A 19,478-nucleotide genomic window follows, 5' to 3' on the forward strand; every position below is an offset into this window, starting at 1 on the left:
TACACACACATATATATATATATATGGCTATAAATTCTTTAACGCTTTCCATTGAGAGGTGGAATCTATGTTCCTTCCAGTTGTTGCATAGCATCATTTCCGTGATATTTTATTGGTTGAAGCAGTTGCACGCCCACCCATGCAATGTGTGATCCTGGACTAGAAAAGAAATTACCAGGTTAATTGGTGAAAATTGAATAACATCTGTATATCAGGTTAGTAGTGTATCAATGTTAATTTCTTTGTTTTGATCATCATGCTATGAGTATGTAGAAGGTTAACATTTGGGGAAATGCAAGAATCTTAGAACAACATAACTCTGATCACCTCCCTTCTGACTTTCATGATTTTTTTGTTCACTTTTGCCCTTAAAAATAAAAACTCTACATATTTGATAATATTTGTTTTTTACAGACAATATTAGATTTATCTAGATGTTAATAGTTTCTTTGTTTTCCATTCCAACTTGCATCCCAGATTTTCCTTCTGGGATCTTCTTTCTAAAGAATATCCTTTAAAAATTCCTTTGGTGTAGGTCTGTTGGAAATAAATCCTCTCCCAGTTTTTATTATCTTTGTCTTTATTTCAGCCTCATTCTTGAAGGATAGTTTCTCTGGGTGCATATTTCTAAGGTAGTAATCATTTTCTCACAATATTCCAAAGATCTTATTCTGTTGTGTTTTGGCTTTTGTTTAATTGTTGAGATGTCTGCTGTCAGTTTAATTGTCATTTATTTGTAGGTTATCTATCTTTTGCCTCTTAGTACTTTTAAGATATTCTTTTTGTCCTTGATATTGTTGTTTTGTTACATATGGATTTTTACTTTATCCTGTTTACTTTACACTGTGCATTCTGTATCTGTACAATTATATCTTTCATTTTCTGGAAACTTCTCAGCCATTATCTCTTAAAATATCAACTTCCTTTATTCTCTTTATTCTCATCTTCTGAACTTTCAATCAGACTTTCCTATTCTACATTGGATATTTCCTATCCTCTCATTTTTTACATCTCCTATGCTGCATTTTTCAAATCTATCTTCCAGTTTACTAAATATTTTCCTGCTATGTGTAATCTGCTAGTTAACTCATTCATTGAGTTTTTATTGCAACAATTATATGTTTCATGTCTACTTGGTTCTTTTTTCAAATAACTTTTATAGTCTTATTTCTTGCTTAATTTTGTGATTCCTTTCTTATTTCTTCAATATTTCATATATGGCTTTTATGTTCTATGTCTTATATTCAATATATATAGTCCTTGGGTCTAATGTGTTTGTAGTTTCAGCTGACTCTTACTCATGCTGAGTCATAATATTCATGTCATATTATTGTGAGTTAATATGAGGGTATACACTGGGGGTGCTTTTCTTCAGAGAGGACTTGTGATGTTTTGCTGGATCCAGGGATGTTACTGACCTGGCACCACACAAGTTCCCTTTTGGGGGGGGTCTCAGTTTACCTTAAGAATCCCTACATTGTTGCTAGTCCAGGGCTTCTCTACTGTGGTGACGGTTGGAATTTGCTTTCAGGATATCTATCTGTCCTTCCTATACTGGGGACTTGTCAATCTTATTTTAGTCTATGGTCTTTTCCCTCCTCTCATGGCCTGTAAAGCCAGCAAGTTCCATTTTTCATGTGAGATCTGATTGTTTTGTAAAGGAAAATTCCCTCAGAATACATGAATTTCATTTCATTCAAGGCACTTAGCACTACTCAACATTATATTATATAATATATATTTACTTATATATTGTTTTACGGCCAGTCTCCCTACCAGAATATAAACTTCATGAGAACAGGGACTTTGATTCACTGCTATATCTCCAGTGACAAGAGCATAGAGCTAATTCATAGTGGAGCCTGTAGTATAACAACTATTTCTTGAATGTTGAAATGAATTGATGAATGAATGAGTGAATTTCATCGATAAGTTCATTAGTATTGGGTATTCCATTGAGTTCTCTAGAAACAAAGATAAATCTGACAAAGTTCCTTTCCATGAGGTACTTACTAGATTAGTAGAGATAAGAAGGACATGAAAGTAAATAAGTTTAATAAAGTACTATAGTATACACACACACACACACACACACTTACACTCATATATGTATAAATAATACCATAGGGCTTCCCTGGTGGCGCAGTGGTTGAGAGTCCGCCTGCCGATGCAGGGGACATGGGTTCGTGCCCTGGTCCGGGAAGATCCCACATGCCGCGGAGCGGCTGGGCCCGTGAGCCATGGCCGCTGAGCCCGTGCGTCCGGAGCCTGTGCTCCACAACGGGAGAGGCCACAACGTACCGCAAAATAATAATAATACCATATAAAAACTGTCTCCCAAGCCATTTTCCGTAGTTTTTACCTCATTGTTTAAGTTATTATAGGCCATTCATAGGGGAAGCAATGTGATCAACTTTAATGCTTTAGAAAAACTTTAGTGGAGTATGGTGGATGGATCAGGTTGAGGAATATTGAAGGCAGGGAAAGAAGAGATTACTGCAGTCCATGTTTCATCTATTCAAAAAATATTTTTTGAGTGCATATGATGAGTCAGGCACCATTCTATACACCCAGGAAATACAGCCGTCCCTTGGTGTCTGTGGGAGATTGGCTCCAGGAGCCTCTGCGGATATCAAAATCTGCGATGCTCAAATTCCTTGTACAAAATGGCATGGAATAACGATAGCAGTCAGTACTCTATCTGCCATGCAAAACCAACAGATGCAGAGGACAGACTGCATTTGTGAAGAAGACGCGTAAGGTCCTCACCACAGAGCTTATTTTCTAGTTGACTAAAACAAAATAAGTGAACAAATTAACACATAATTTCAAAAAGTGGAACATGCTACAAAGAAAGTAGAACAGGGTTATCAGAAACAGGAGTGCTGGGACTTCCCTGGTGGCACAGCGGTTAAGACTCCGTGCTCCCAATGCACGGGGCCCAGGTTCGATCCCTGCTCAGGAAACTACATCCCACACGTGTGACATGACTACTAGTTTGCATGCCGCAACTAAGGAGCCCACCTGCTGCAACTAAGGAGCCCACCTGCCGCAACTAAGACCCAGTGTAGGGACTTCCCTGACAGTCCAGTGGTTGAGACTTTGCCTTCCAATGCAGAGGTTGCAGGTTCGATCCCTGGTCAGGGAGCTAAGATCCCACATGCCTCACGGCCAAAAAACCAAAACACCAAAACATAAAACAGAAGGAGTATTGTAACAAATTCAATAAAGACTTAAAAAAAAAAGAAGACCCAGCACAACCGAATAAATAAATGAATATTTAAAAAAAAAAAAGAAACAAGGTTGTTGGTGATGCTATGGTGGTGACGGGCCAGAGAAGGCCTCTCTGAAGAGACAGTATATGACCAGAGACCTCAAGCATATGACAAGAAGGAGAGGCACCCACAGGCAAGTCAGGGGGACAGAACATTCCCGTTAGAGGGAATGGCAGGGGCAACCCTATGTTTTGCGCTTCAAGGATCAGGAATTGGACCACCGTGCCTGGACCCAAGTAACTGATGAGAGAGCATTTGTTGAGTTTGGAGAAGTAGGCAGGGGCTTTACCACCTAGGTCCCTATAGCCATGGTAAGGCATTTGGGTGTTGTTCAAAGGGCAATTGGAAACCACGTTAGGGACCAAGGCAGGAGGAGGGGAGCATAATAAGACTTAAGTTTTTAAAAGTTCATTCGAGTTGTTGCTCCCTGAAAAATGGGCAGCAAAAGTCCAGGAAACAGGTGCTACAGACTACTGTACTGGGCAAGACATGAAAAGGGCCTGAGCTCAGGTGGAGATGTCTATCCATGCTGACCCATGTCCCCTTCCTAGACTGTAACTTCTGTAGCTCGTTCATCGCAGAATCCCTGATGCAGCCCAGTGCCTGGTACACAAAGGCACTAGGTTACATTAGATTGCTCTAACCGAGAAACTGAGTTGCTTAAAGGGTAACATTAAGCTATAAGCTCAAACACAATGTAGGTCACAAATCATGGCTACATTGTAATCATAATTGTAGTAGCATCAACTATTGGTTTTACAAATGCCTTTTGCTGTAGTGGAGTGTGGATAATCCTGTGTATATAATCCAGTAAGAATCTGTCATCACTACTAGAAATTAATTGCAAAGAAATATGTACTGTGGTTTGTCAGTGACATTACCATCACATACAAGAAGATAACATATGTTTAGAGAATTTTTTTAAAGATGTATTTATTTATTTTATTTTATTTATTTTTGGCTGTGTCGGGTCTTAATTTGAGGCACGCGGGATCTTCGTTGAGGCATACAGGATCTGTCATTGGGGCATGTGCTTCTCTCTGTGGTGTGCGGGTTTTTTCTCTCTCTAGTTGTGGTGCACAGCCTCCAGAGCATGTGGGCTCTGTAGTTTGTGGCATGTGGGCTCTAGTTGAGGCACTTGAGCTCAGTAGTTGTGGTGTGCAGGCTTAGTCGCCCCGCGGCATGTGGGATCTTAGTTCCCTGACCAGGGATCAAACCTGCATCCCTTGCATTGCGAGGCTGATTCTTTACCTCTGGCCCACCAGGGAACACCCTGTTTGGGGAATTTTTATTGCTAATAAGTACAAGGCTTAAGAGATGATTACATTTGGATTTACCAATGGAATATTCTGTTTATGTAAAGCAAACCAATCTCAATTTTTTTCTTTTTTAAAGAACACTTCCAGGAAATAACTACTCCTCCAGAGAAGTGGGAGCATAGAGTTTTGGTTAAGAATATGGCCTTGGAGCCAAACATACCTGAGTTTTAGCCCTAACATTGCCACTCATTAACTGTGTGACCTTGAGTAAGGTATATCCTCAACTCTGATATTTGGAAAATAATACCCATGTCCAGAGTTGTTGTGAGGATCAAATGAAATTCTGTCATTCTTTCAGGCTTCTAAGCATCTAAATTCTTTCTGTTATAGACGTTCCTGTTTATGTGTTTTGGGTAGAACAAAGAAGGCCTCACCCTTTAAGTGTTTGAAGTGCTCGGTACATGGTATCCTGGGTTTCCCTGCCCTGAGAGCATAAGCATGTAACCTTGGGTTTCTTCATTCAGCTGTTGTTAAGTTTTGGTGCAGGAGCTAACGGCACAGGCGGGAAGGGGCTGGGAGATCTCTCTAGAGGCACAGCAGCAGTGGCAGTGTTTGCAGCAGTGGCCACCAGTCAGGGTTCTGAGACAGCACTGACGTTGGTGTGGGCAGCATGGGCTGCATGAAAACTAGCTCCAGTGTGGAAGTGGCCTCAGTGCAAACTACAGCCTCTAGTGCTTTGTAACAGTGACAGCAGTTTCTCATCAGTCCAATTCTGTGATATTACTCCTAGAAATTTAGCTGAAAGCTTGATTCTTCAAGTTTTCAGGCAATTCCGTGAGCAACCAATAGCCCTTGATTTAAATTCTTTCATAGTGTAACCCATTTAGTTAGCTTTGGTTACTAGCTATTAAGAGCTATGGTTGATTTAGATTCTACACCTATCCTCACAGCATGGTGACTAGCAGAGAATACACAATAAATGTAGCTATTAGTAGCAGTTATCAATAGTGTGTTATTAATTTCATCTAAGTATTGAATGTTATAATGCAGTTTTAGTGATTTTGCTTCACATTTAAGAGGTATATTTAATATTGCCTTTATTGATATATCTTTTTGAAATGGTCTATTTATATTCTGAATTACATCTTGATTAATCCAAGACTCTTTACTAGACTCTAAGCTTCTTGAAGGCAGAAGTTGTCTTGTTCACAACTGGATTATTTTCAGTCATAGTGCTGGGCACAGGTGGACCCTTAGTAAATATTTGTGGAGGAGGCACATCATGAGCTTATTGATAAAAGAAAAGTACCAGCTTAGGGATTGGACAGATCTCTAGGGTGGCATTGTCTCAGTGAGGTAGTTTGGTCCAGGATTCGTCCTCAACTCTAGGAACATAATATTGCACTTAGCTGAAATTGATCATGCTCTTGGATGTAGACTCAAACTAAACAAACTCATAAGAGACTGATGTATAAATCATATTTATTTCCACTGAAAAATAGAACTTTTGGCTAATTTGGAATTCTGCTCATTTATCCATTTAATGAATTTTAAGCATTTATTGTGTGCCAGGTATTCCTATATCTTTGTATAAACAGTGAACGAAACAGACAAGATTATTACTGTCATGCAATTTGCACAACTGTGTCAACAAATAAATACATAATTGCGGATAATAGTAACTGTTATAAAGAAAAACATAGGATAAAAGGATGAAAATTGTTAGGAAGGAGTGTGTGCTATTTTAAATTGATAAAGGGAAGGTGACCCTCAGGAAGGGACATTTAAACTGAAACTTGAATGAAGTGGGGGAAGAAAATACCAGAAATGGGAAGCATTACATTTAAAGGCTCTGAGGCAGAAATAATCCTGGGGGTGTTCAAGGAATGAAAAGTAAGCCAGTGTGGTAGGCAGCCTCTAAGATGGTTCTCAATGATCTCTAGCTACTGGTATTCACACCTGTATGAAATTCTCTCCCCTTGAGTGTGGGCTGAATGTAGTAACTAGCTTCTAACAAACAGAATGTAACAGAGGTGATGGAATGTCACTGCCAATGTTAGATAGCAAGAAATAGTGGTCTCTGTCTTGGGCACCTCTTTCCGGCTCTCTTGTTTTCTCACTATGCAGAAAAGAGTTAACATGGCAGGCCTGAGACAACTATCCTTATATAGGCCAGCTTGAAAGATTGGCCCTTGGATGGAATCTGGGAACTTGGGTGGTAAACATTTCCCTACACTGATATAAAACTTTCCCTAATTGATAAGAGTGGCTCACTATACCTAGACTGTTTGTACAAATAATATGCATATGGTGAACACCTGCTTTCCTCCAGGGAAACTGGAATTTTAGTAGGCACTAGGCAGAGGGTACCTGTGTGACCAGCTCCCCATAAAATCTCTGGGTGCTGAATCTTTAATAGGCTTCCCCAGGCAGAAACATTGCACACACATTGCTGCATTTTCTTTGTTGGGAGAAGAGCATGACCTGTGTGATCCCTTGTGAGAGCATAAGGGAGCCTACAAATGAATTCCTCCAGACTCTGATTGTACCTTTTCCCTTTATGACCTGGCTCTGTATCCTCACTATATTGCTTTGATAAATCTTGGTGTCCATACAACTACAGGCATACCTCATTTTATTGCACTTTGCTTTTATTGTGCTTCACTTTATTGCACTTTGCAGATAATGCATTTTTTACAGATTGAAGGTTTGTGGCAAGCAAGTCCATTGAAGCCATTTTTTTCAACAACACTTGCTCACTTCTTGTCTCTGTGTCACATTTTGGTAATCTGACATTTCAAACTTTTTCATTATTATTATATTTGTTATGGTGATCTGTTATCAGTGATCTTTGATGTTGCTATTGTAATTGTTTTGGAGAGTGCCAAAAACCGTGCCCATATAAGATGGCAAATTTAATAAATGTTGTGTATATTCTGACTGGTCCACCAACTGGCTGTTCCTCCATCTCTCTCCCTCTCCTCAGGCCTCCCTCTTCCATGAGACACAACAATATTGAAATTAGGCCAATAATAACCCCACAACTGCCTCTAATGTTCAAGTGAAAGGAAGAGGTATACACATCTTTCACTTTAAATCAAAAGTTAGAAATGATTAAGCTTAGTGAGGAAGGCGTGGTGAAAGCCAAGACAGGCTGAAAGCTGGGCCTCTTGCACCTAACAGTTAGCCGACTTGATGCAAAGGAAAAGTTCTTGAAAGAAATTAAAAGTGCTACTCCAGTGAACTTACAAATAATAAGAAAGGGAAACAGTCTTACTGCTGATATGGAGAAAGTTTTAGTGGTCTGGATAAAAAAGATAAATCAGTCACAACATTTCCTTAAGCCAAAGCCTATCCAGAACAAGTCACTGACTCTCTTCAATTCTATGAAGGCTGAGAGAGGTGATGAAGCTGCCTAAGAAAAGCTTGAAGCTAGCAGAGGTTGATTCTTGAGGTTTAAGGAAAGACACCACCTCCACAACATAAAAGTGCAAGGTGAAGCAGGAAGTGCTGATGTAGAAGTTGCAGCAAGTTATCCAGAACATCTAGCTAAGATCATTCATGAAGGTGGTTACACTAAACAATATATTTTCAGTGTAGACAAAACAGTCTTATATTGGAAGATGATGCCATTTAGGACTTCCATAGCTAGAGAGGAGAAGTCAATGCCTGGCATCAAAGCATCAAAGGACAGGCTGAGGCTAATGCAGCTGGTGACTTCAGGTTGAAGCCAATGCTCATTTACCATTCCCCAAATCCTAGGGCCCTTAAGAATTATGCTGAATCTACTCTAACTGGGCTCCATAAATGGAACAACAAAGCCTGGATGATAGCACATCTGTTTACAACATGATTTACTGAATATTTTAAGCCCACTCTTGAGACCTACTGCTCAGAAAAAAGATTCCTTTCAAAATATTACTGCTTACTGACAATGCACCTGGTCACCCAAGAGCTCTGATGGAGATATACAGTGAGATTAACGTTGTTTTCATGACTACTAATACAACATCCATTTTGCAACCCACGAATCAAGGAGTAAGTTCAACTTTCAAGTCTTACTCTTTAAGAAATGAATTTCCTCAGGCTCCAGTTGCTGTAGATAGTGATTCCTCTGATAGATCTGGGCAAAGTAAATTGAAAAACTTCCAGAAAAGATTCATCATTCTAGAAGCCATTAACAACATTTGTGATTCATGGAAGAGGTCAAAATATCAACATTAACAGGAATTTGCAAGAAGTTGATTCCAACCCTCATTGATGACTTTGAGGGGTTCAAGACTTCAGTGAAGGAAGTAACTGTAGATGTGGTGGAAATAGCAGGAGAACTAGAATTAGAAGTGGAGCCTGAAGATGGGACTGAATTGTTGCAACCTCATGATAAAACTTTAATGGGTGAGAAGTTGCTTCTTATGCATGAGCAAAGAAAGTGGTTTTTTCAGATAGAATTTACTCTGGTCAAGATTCTGTGATGATTGTAGAAATGACAACAAAAGATTTAGAATATTACATAAACTTATTTGATAAAACAGTGGCAGGGTGTGAGAGGATTGACTGTTAATTTTGAAAGAAGTTCTACTGTGGGTAAACTGCTCTCAAACAGCATTGATGCTACAGAGAAATCATTCATGAAAGGAAGAGCCAATCCATGTGGCAAACCTCATACTTGTCTTATTTCAAGAAATTGTCTCCCCACCCTTCAGCAGCCACCGCTCTGATCAGTCAGCATCCAGCAACATCCAGGCAAGACCTTCCACCAGCAAAAAGATTAAGACTAGCTAAAGGTTCAGATGTTGGTTAGCATTTTTTTAGCAATAAAGTATTTTTAAATTCAGGTATATACATTCTTCTTTTAGACATAATGCTATTGTACGCTTAATGGCCTACAGCATAGTGTAAATATAACTTTTATATGCACTGGGAAACCAAAAGATTTGTGTGACTCACTTTATTGTGATATTCACTTAATTGCAGTGGTCTGGTTTTCTCCGAGGAGTTGATTTATATTCCAAAGTTACTCCAGGTGCACATATGTCTCTAACCCCTGCAGTCCCCCCACAGCACAGTTTAAAACTTCTTTTATTTGTCCTTAGTGAATTCCATCTCCCATTCTGCTTAGGGACTTCCAGAGCTTCCCCCTCTTTCCTCATATAGCTCGCAATCTCCTTACCCTCAGCAGTCAAACCCATCTTTCCAGAAAAACTTGCATTCTTCTTTTGTGTGCCAGTCGGAATTACATTATTGCCACATTTCCATGTTTGCCTTTGCTACCAGGAAACTCAGAGTTAAAAGAGTTCAATTGCTGTTTTATACCAAATTCTCTGCCTTCTAAATGATTTATGATTTTTAATAACAATGGCATCGTGATTTCATTATTAAGACTGAGGCCATCATATGTCAACTACCTCTAGTTTTTTCCAAAACCACTACTTTTCTATATCTGTACTTTCCATCCTTCTTATCCTCCAGTCTCAGGGGAAGGTCTTCAAATTTATGAGTACTTTAGGTGAACCCTGGTGGAGTTTCTTGACTTGGCTTCCTAGCCTCTGTATAACCTTGCTGTGTGACTAATTCTTGTCTATAGATCAGCAAATAACTTGTCTCTGGTGGACAGACAACCAATCTCTTCCCAAGTACCCTCCCCCATCCCTATGGAAAAAGCCAGTTTTGCAGTCGTTTGTTAAATTCACTTCAATATTCTTTTATTCCATATAAATTTGTGGTTCTGATTTCAAATTGGTTGTAACATTTTTATAATTTCCTCATTTAAAATATGTAAAAATAATCTTTGACATGTCTTCACTTTACATCTATTTGAGAGTCTTGATTTTACCTTTTCTTGAAAATTATTCTTAACACATAGATAAGCTTTTTGTTTTTAATAGATCTTTATTGGAGTATAATTGCTTCACAACACTGTGTTAGTTTCTGTTGCACAGCCAAGCAAATCAGCCATATGCATACACATGTCCCCATATCCCCTCCCTCTTGAGCCTCCCTCCCACCCTCCCTATCCCACCCCTCTAGGTCATCGCAAAGCACCGAGCCGATGTCCCTGTGCTATGCTGCAAAGATGAAGTCTATATTTTCTAGTTCCACTTTCTCACTTTCTAGTTACCCATTTAAATCCATCTTCTGCACCCCACACCAATATATATGTATCTTGTATACGTCAGTCCTATACTGAAACCATTCTGAAGAAGATCATAGAGAGTGAACGCTTTCCAGTCCCTTCTTGCTGTAATTTGCTTAATTGATAGTGTTAAGTCCAAGTGATATTTACTTATGGGAAAGACAAAGACTCTATCTCATGGCCTTATTTATGCAACCAAAACTGTTCCAGCCACAGATGTTCCTGTCTGTGGTTTCAGTATTTTATTGAATTCTTTCTTTCTTCTTTTTTTTTTAAATCCTGGAGGAGGAAGTTGGAATGAAACAGTGCAGATGTCTGTACAACCACAACAGTCCCTGTTTCTGTGTTTATAAAAGTGCCTCATCCTGGTAGGGAGAACCGCCCCAGCTATGCAGGTGTCAACCTTGAACCTCTATACCTTTGAAAAATAATGTGGTCTCTCCCTATAATCTCTTGCAATTTTTTTTAACTTTCTTAGTTTTAATGCCCTCTTTCAGATGGAATATCCCAGATTCTATCAGTTCTCAGATTTCTTCTCTATCGATACTCACTCTTAGTGTAAGCAGATAAGGTAGGGGGTCCCTGAAGAAAGAGAACCTAGCATGTATTTCTTGACGTAAGTGAAGCCACTTTTGGCCTAAACCGTTTTGTGATCTAAGCCTGGCTACAGTGCTTGCCCTTAAACAGGTCTCAATAATAATCATTTTAAGGGAATGAACGAAAAAATGACTGTTATCAGGCAAGAGAAATAACAATAGCAAAAATGAAAAATCAGTTGTAAACTTCCAGTTCTGTTTCAATGGTAAAGATTAGCCTGAAGCACTTTTTTAAGCTGTTTTGCAGAATTTAAAACCCCGCAGGGACTCAACCACCAGGTCAACTGGAACCCAAGGGATTATGATGTTGAACTTTTCTGACTCTCCTGGCATCAGTCAACTAAAACTCTGTTGACCTTTGCCCCAATTCTATGCTGAATTCTCCTCTGCTCAAGCACTTTCATGAATATGCATGTAACGTTGGCTTAAAACTTCCCAAATTTTACTGTTTAGGGAGACACTTTGGGAAGGATCCTTCTCCTTACTTGCTGCAAGTAATAAATCCTTCCTTCTACCAATCTTTGGCTTGGTTGTGTCTTTTGGCTCAACGCCCACCAAGAGGCAAACCCAGTTTTCGGGTAACATTGGGTGATTTCACCTAGTCTCAAGGCTTTATGTAGAGTCCCTTCACTGAAGACTCCTAAACTTATTTCTCCAACCTAGGCTACTCCCTTGAACTCCAGATTTGCATATCTAACTGCCTCCTCCATATCTCGCCTTGGAAATCTAAATGTCCAAAACTGAGATTCTGATCTTCTCCTACCACCTTCTAAACCTATTCCTCCCACAGATTTACCAATCTTGGCAGAAGGAAACGATGCCAAAAACTCTCTGCACCGGTGCTGAATCAGATCTCAGAGACAGAGTTTTGGGTGAAGTAGAAAAGAATAGCTTTATTGCTTTGCCAGGCAAAGAGGGACACAGAGTTCATGCCCTCAAAACTGTGTGTCCCCACCCCAGGGGATTTGGTGAGGGGTTTTACAGCAACGGTTCAAGGGCTGGGCTGCTGGTTAGCATCAGGCTGCACAATTGTTTCCTGGCTCCGCCTCCCTTGTCTCCCCTCCCTTCCCTGATTAGCAACTGTTTGAACCTGCCCTTTGGAACTCAGGGAAGGTCATGGAGGCTGAAGCCTATTCCCTATAAACAAGAAACAGGGGACACAGAAAGTCTTCTGTGCCCGGGAGCCCCACAGGGTCCTGCTCCATTTCAGAAACTTCATCTTTCACATTGCTCAGGTCAAATCTAGAGTCATCCTTCATCCTCACCCTCACCCCTTTCTCTTACATTCAGTCCATCAGCAAATTTTATTGGCTCTAATTTCAAAGTGTGTCAAGACTCCCAACCCGTCTCAACACTGCCGCTGCCACCACCCTGTTTCAAGCTGCCATTGTCTCTTGCCTGGATTATGTCTTCCCAACTAAGCTCTTTACTATTGCACTTACCCGCTACAGTCTATTCTCAACAAAGGACAATCTTTATAAAACACAAGTCAGATCATGTGACTCCTTTGCTCAAAACCCTGCAATGACTGTCCATCTCTTTCAGAGTTAAAGTCAGAGCCTTTAGAGGGGCTCTCAGGCCATATGTAATCTGTCCCTGACCACCCAGCAGAATCTGGACCTCTTGGCCCACTTCCACTTCCTGACCACTCCTACCTCCTTGCTCGCCTTTGAATATGCTAAGCACACGCTCACTTAGAGATCTTTGCACTCCTGATCTCTCTGCCTGGAGGCTCTGTGCTCACACATCTGCGGGGCTTGCTCTCTGCCTTCTTTCAGGCCTTTGTTCAAACATCATTTCTCACTGAAGCCTTCCCTGACCCCCTTATGTAAATTACAACTGCCCCCAAGCCCTACTCTCTGGCCCTCCCTGTCCTATCCTTTGCTTTTCATTTCTCCACAGTACTTGTCAACATCACCTGACATTCCATATATTTTACTTTATTTATTTATTGTCTATCTCCCCAGGGAAAGCTATTTACAATACAAAGTTGACCATGTTTTTCTTATGGAAGGGCAGCATAACCTCATGTTTATGATTCCAGGTTCTAGAGTCAGACTGCTTAGGTTTGAGCACTGGTCCTATCACTCAACATTCTGTGTAAGGTCGGATTTTAACAAACGGCACCACGAAACAGAGGAAAGCTTCAAGTGAGCTTTATTAGGGAGCGCTCCTGGGCGAGGTTCACTGGTCCGAGAGAAAGGGGGCCAGAGAAGTCGCGCCCGGGCGAGGGTTGGGCAAGATTTTATAGGGGAAGAAGGGAAAGGGGTGTGGTGAATCTGGGAGGGCGCAGGGTATTCCTTATTTGGTGGTCTTTTCGGGCATCCTGGGGGACCGTTAGTCCCGCCCCTTGAAAGGCGGGAAGGCTGGGCTGGGTTCAAAGTCCCCAGGTCAGTTTCTGGAACTGGGTGGTCCGGAATGTCTCCAGGGCAGTTTCTGGAACTGGGTGGTCCGGAGAATTTCGTTCTGATGCAACCTGTGAATCTGATTGTGTTCCCCTGCCTCGGGCCAGTTGGCCTTACATCCTGTACCTCCCTTTTCTTACCTATAAAATGAGGATAGTAAAAGTACTTTTCTCACAGCTTTGTAGTAAGGACTAAATAGGACAATGCATATAAAGTGCTTAGAGTAGTGCCTGGCACATGAAAATGTACAAATGATAATTTACTGCCTTGGTTCCAGGGCATGAAGGATGGGGCAGGTATTTGGCAGTGTTTCTGTCTCATTTCCTTCTTTTTTAAAATTCTTTTTAAGCGTCTGGTATTAATTTTGTAATTAGGGTGGATAAGTGAATATCAGCTTGAATATCTTTACCCACACTTAGTACTTGGGCTCAGAGACACTACAGAACATCCAAGCAGAAATGTGGCCTCCTTTGCTCTTTGGGGCAAATGGCAGGACACAGCTAACAGCAACTCCTGAGTTTTATAAGTTTACAATCCAGGCACTAAGAGGTGAACTTAACTCTCTTAGTCTCCAGTCCATTGGTCCATTGGCCCTACACAGTCCAGGTGTCCAATCAATTATGGCAAAGGCATGGAGTCATGAAGCCATAGAGGCATGGAGTCGTTATGGGGCAGCTCCTGCTGACATAACATGGATGAAGTGGGCAGAGACAATTTCTGAAATAAAGGGATAAGGAGAAGAGAATGCCATCAGTATCCATTGCATTGATACAATATTATGATGGAAAATGTTTGAGAGTTTCCACAGTGTTTACCAGATTTCAGTCAAAATTGGGAAAGTGTACCCATAACAAATTTGTATATTTCAGCTTCTTCAAAGACACTAATTTCTTGAATGTTTTACCTGTCAAATCCTGCCCGTTGAGAAGGATATATAGTTGACTAGGTGAGTTGGGTTTGTGTGTGTGTGTGTGTGTGTGTATGTTTTTGTCTTTGTTCTTTTCTTCTATATTTAGATTAGAAGAAAACTGCAGCTACATCCGTAATTGTATGATTTGGCAGCTGATGTTTCCATATCTTTTTGCTAATTAATAAACTTTCAAAATCTGAATTTTTGGTAAATGTAAATTAAGATTTACTAATATCTTTATGAGTGCGTGCACTTGGTGTCTAAGCCAGCTAGGCAAGTGGTACAAAAGCATTGTGTATGGCTGATTCATTTTGGTGTGCAATGGAGGCTAACACAACATTGTAAAGCAACCATACTCCAATAAAAATTAATAATAAAAAAAGAAAACAAAGCAGCCAAACTGCTCTCTCCCCTGATAGGAAGTTTGTAGATAATAAAATTTTAAAAATAAAAAGTTTATTTCATCTTGCTCAACATGAGCTTGTGTGTTCTTCCATGAAGACTGCCAGGCTGGGAGTTATAAGTCTTAGATCTAGTAGCTACATTTTGTGACATTAGATAAGTCCCAATTGCTCGGGCTTCAGTTTTCCTGTTTGTAAAATAAATTGATTAGAATAAATGTCTAAGAGTCCTCCTAACTTCAAAAATCTCATTTTACTAATTGTGAGTCTCAGAGCAGGTGGGTAAACAGTTATTTATAGGACTAACACTTACTCTAAAGGCAGGAGAGCAAAAACAGTAAAGAATCTTGAACTCCAAAATACAATCAAACTGTTAACAAAACAAAACTCAGTTCATTTGAAGTCACTGCAGTCAGGGAGAACAGTGTCTTAGCAGAATCAAGAGGGAGGAATCAGAGAAAAATTATATAGAATTTGGGAGGTCTGGGCTCAAGGGTATTATGGCAGGTATTTCAAAGTGGGGAGAGATTGAGATTGGGCAAGTTTGTGAAATCACACTTTAGGGTTGGTGGACATAGTGAGGTGAGAGTCTTGAAGTGAGTCTTGATAAACAAACCATGGTTTGATAAGGGAGACTGTTGTCTCAGATAAACTGATTTGCAGTGACTTCCTGAAGCGAACAGTGAAGTTGTTGATTGACTTGTGGTTTTATCTTCTCTGGGCAAAGTTTCCTGGAACAAATAACTAAGTCATGTTGACACAGGTGGTCTCAGTTCTTAGGCCTTCCAGCTATATCATATTGATGCAGTTGGCCACAGTTCTCATGAACTTTAAGTTGGTACAGAACAAAATAGCTGGCAGCAGAGAAATGTTTGGTGTAAACTCTACTCCTGGCCCCTCTTGAGTTCCATATTCATATATTCAACTTCCTACTTGAGAATTCTTCTTGAATGTATTATATAGTTCTTGAATTCCAAATAGAACAAATAAATTCCGAAGAGAACTCCCTTTGATATTCTCCATTTCAGGAAATGGCATTACCATTTACTCAGTTATTTAAGTCGAAAACCTAAGCACCTCTCCTGTCCTCATACCACCACATAAGTCTTGTTGGTTGGAACTCCAGAATACATACCAAATTCAACCACTTAATAACTTCAATGTGAAAACTCTAGTTCAAGCCATCATTATCCCTTGCCCAGGCGCAGATTCAATAAATAAAATGTCATACTGGTCTTTTCTTTTTCTGAAATATGCATGTTTATTCCCATGTCAGGGCCCTTGTACTTGTCTCTCCTGTGCAGACCACTGTTCCTCCAGATCTTTCCATAGCTCTTTCTCATTGTTGAGATCTCAACATTGACAGCCTTTATTTCCTGAATCATCCTAGCTAAAGTTGGCCTCTCCCCCTCTACCTTTCTATCACATTATCATATTGTATTTATTTTATAGTAGCTAGCAACTTCTGAAACTATATTTTTGTACACTTTGTTTCCTTGTTCCCTGTCTGTCTCTACCCATTGAATATAAACTCCATCAGGGTAGAGATCCTGCCTACTAGGAACCAGGCCCTGTATCTCCACTGCCTTGACCAGAACCTGGCACATAGTAGATTCTCAAGAAATAATTTGAAATGATTCAAGAAGAAATTTTCAGCAAAAAACAGATGAGTAGATGGATAGAAGTATGTATTAATGTATTAATTATTTAAAATGTAATAATCATTTAATGATAATATAGTCAAAGATGCTAATTATATAATTTCTCTACATTAATGGCTTAACATGTTTATCTCATCACTTAAATTATGTTAATCTCCACCTTTCATCCAGTGAATCCCAATGTTAAGTAATGAAATTTGTTTCATGATAAAATTGAGTACTATCAGATTCATAATTGGTATATTTCTTGGACTACTTATAGAAGTAGGAAAAGGAGAATGGTTACTGATGAGAGGTTTAGGGAACAGCTGAATGGTTAACTAAGTAGCTCAGAGCTAAAACCAAAATGACTAGGAAAGCTTGACTTAAAACTAAAAATCCTCCCTGATTTAATAGTATTTATGAGCTTATTTATGCAGAAGCTAAATGTTAAAATAACTTTCTGGGGTTTTGCAAATATACTTAAAATGCTATTTCTTTATATCAGGATAGCAAAATTGAATTAAATAGCAAAGTTGATTGAAAATAAAATATACTAATTTTTTAAAACTTTTTATTGTATATTGGAGTATAGTTGATTAACAATGCTGTGTTAGTTTCAGGTGTACAAAAAAGTGATTCAGTTATATATATACATTTATCTATCCCTTTTCAGATTCTTTTCCCAACTAAGTCATTACAGAACACTGAGCAGTTCCCTGTGCTATACAGTAGGTCCTTGTTGGTTATCCATTTGAAATATAGCAGTGTGTACATGTCAATCCCAAACTCCCTAACTATCCCTCCCCCAACACTTTATTGTTTGTGGATTTTTTGATGGTAGCCATTCTTACCGGTGTGAGGTGATATCTCATGGTAGTTTTGATTGGCATTTCTCTAATAATTAGTGATCCATCTCCCAGAGTAATGGAAATAAAAACAAAAATAAATGGGACCTAATTAAACTCAAAAGCTTTTGCACAGCAAAGGAAACCATAAACAAAATGAAAGACAACTCACAGAATGGAATAAAATATTTGCAAGTGATTTGACCGACAACGGATTAGTCTCCAAAATTTACAAACAGCTCCTGCGGCTTAATATCATCAAAACAAACAACCCAATCAAAAAATGAGCAGAAAACCTAAATAGACATTTCTCCAAAGAAAACATACAGATGGCCAAGAGGCACATGAAAAAATGTTCAACATCACTAATTATTAGAAAAATATACTAATTTTTATATACACTCATGCAACATAAGGAAAGTTGGTTTTTCAGTTGATGATGAGGAGGGGTTTCCTTAGGCAGTACTCTGGGAAGTAACCCTTGATTATGGTCTAATATTATTAAGTACAAAAGTCAAGAAAGCATTGTGACATAGTGTGAGAAAGCAAATGCTAGTGAAGGTTTGGGAAACAAGAATAAAGATGGGTCTGAAAGAGCTGATGGAGAATTCAGGAAACTTGTCCACTTCGTATAAGCGTCAATAGATTGAGAGCATATGTTTCAAACTACAGAACCAGGCCAGAAACTCCTTAACAAATATTAATTGAGCATCTACTCTCTACCAGGCACTGAGCTGGCAATGAGAACATAAAGATTAAGGAAAAAAAATAAAGCTGCATTCTTTGCTCTTCAAGTTCTTATTGTTAAGTGACTATAGAGATGAAAACCTAAGCAGGGTCCAAGTCACCTAAGGCCTCATGTCCCAACCTTTGAGGTTTGAACTCTATTCTGAGAACAACGAAAAGCTGTTGAAGGATTATACAGCAGAGTGGCACAACTAGCTTTTCATTTTACAAAGAATAATTGGTCTGTCGAAATTGTAGAGGATGACTGTGGTTAGGAGGCTGCAGCAGTAAACCAAGCAAAGAGATGAAGGTGGCCAAAACTAAGAGAGCTGCACTAGAGATGGAGACCTATAGGTAGAAACATTCAGTACTAAGGATATGGAATTAACAGCGTTACCGATCACCAACGGGTCGGTGACCCCTCAGTGGGTCCTTTGATTGGAGTCGAAAATGCCAACCGAAGGAAACTGTTTCAGTATATCAGAGCAGAAACTTTATTCATTCATCAAGGAATGAAGAGAGAGCTCATGCTGTAAAAACACTTTTTCCCCGAGGGGAGGGGAGTAAGGGAATTTTAAGAGGTAGGAGGCTGACAAGTTATCAGGGTTCTAGGAAAGGGGCAGAGATTTCCAGGGTCAGCTGAGGGCAGCTGGGGTGTGTTCAGTCTTCCATGCATCTCTGCACACGGCAGGAACTGCACCTACCAGAGTACACAGATCTTTGCCTCTGGCAGAGATCTTAGCATGGTGATGAAGCAAAGGTGACTTTCGACGCCTCCAGGTCTCATCCTTGCATGTGTTCCTGTGGTCAAGTCAGAGCCACTTCAGGGTGGTTGAACACTGTATCTCTTAAAGCACAGCTGTGGAACATCTCTGTCAGATACCATGTGCTCTTGAAACAGACACGGAGATAAATCAAGGCAAGGATCCTTTAGCTCTCAGGGGCTGGAATGGGTGACAAAATGACCCAGTGATTGGTTTCATAAAAGGAAGTGCAGGGCTTCCCCGGTGGCACAGTGGTTAAGAATCCGCCTGCCAATGTAGGGGACACGGGTTCGAGCCCTGGTCTGGGAAGATTCCCACATGCCGCAGAGCACCTAAGCCCGTGCGCCACAACTTCTGAGCCTATGTGCCACAACTACTGAAGCCCGCGCGCCCAGAGCCCGTGCTCCACAACAAAGGGAAGCAACCACAATGAGAAGCCACCACAATGAGAAGCCCGTGCACCACAACGAAGAGTAGCCCCCACTCGCCGCAACTAGAGAAAGCCCGCGCAGCAACGAAGA

General features: G+C 40.1%; 1 protein-coding gene across 2 annotated transcripts in view; it reads left to right on the forward strand.

Annotated features, from left to right (window-relative positions):
* The window catches only part of ZDHHC17 (zinc finger DHHC-type containing 17), a 210,086-nt gene that overhangs the window by 57,928 nt on the left and 132,680 nt on the right, over positions 1-19,478 (forward strand). The window lies entirely within an intron of this gene.

The sequence above is a fragment of the Monodon monoceros genome, unplaced genomic scaffold (assembly GCF_005190385.1).
Source record: "Monodon monoceros isolate NGI ecotype Baffin Bay Population unplaced genomic scaffold, NGI_Narwhal_1 Super_Scaffold_6, whole genome shotgun sequence".
In the NCBI taxonomy this organism is placed as follows: domain Eukaryota; kingdom Metazoa; phylum Chordata; class Mammalia; order Artiodactyla; family Monodontidae; genus Monodon; species Monodon monoceros.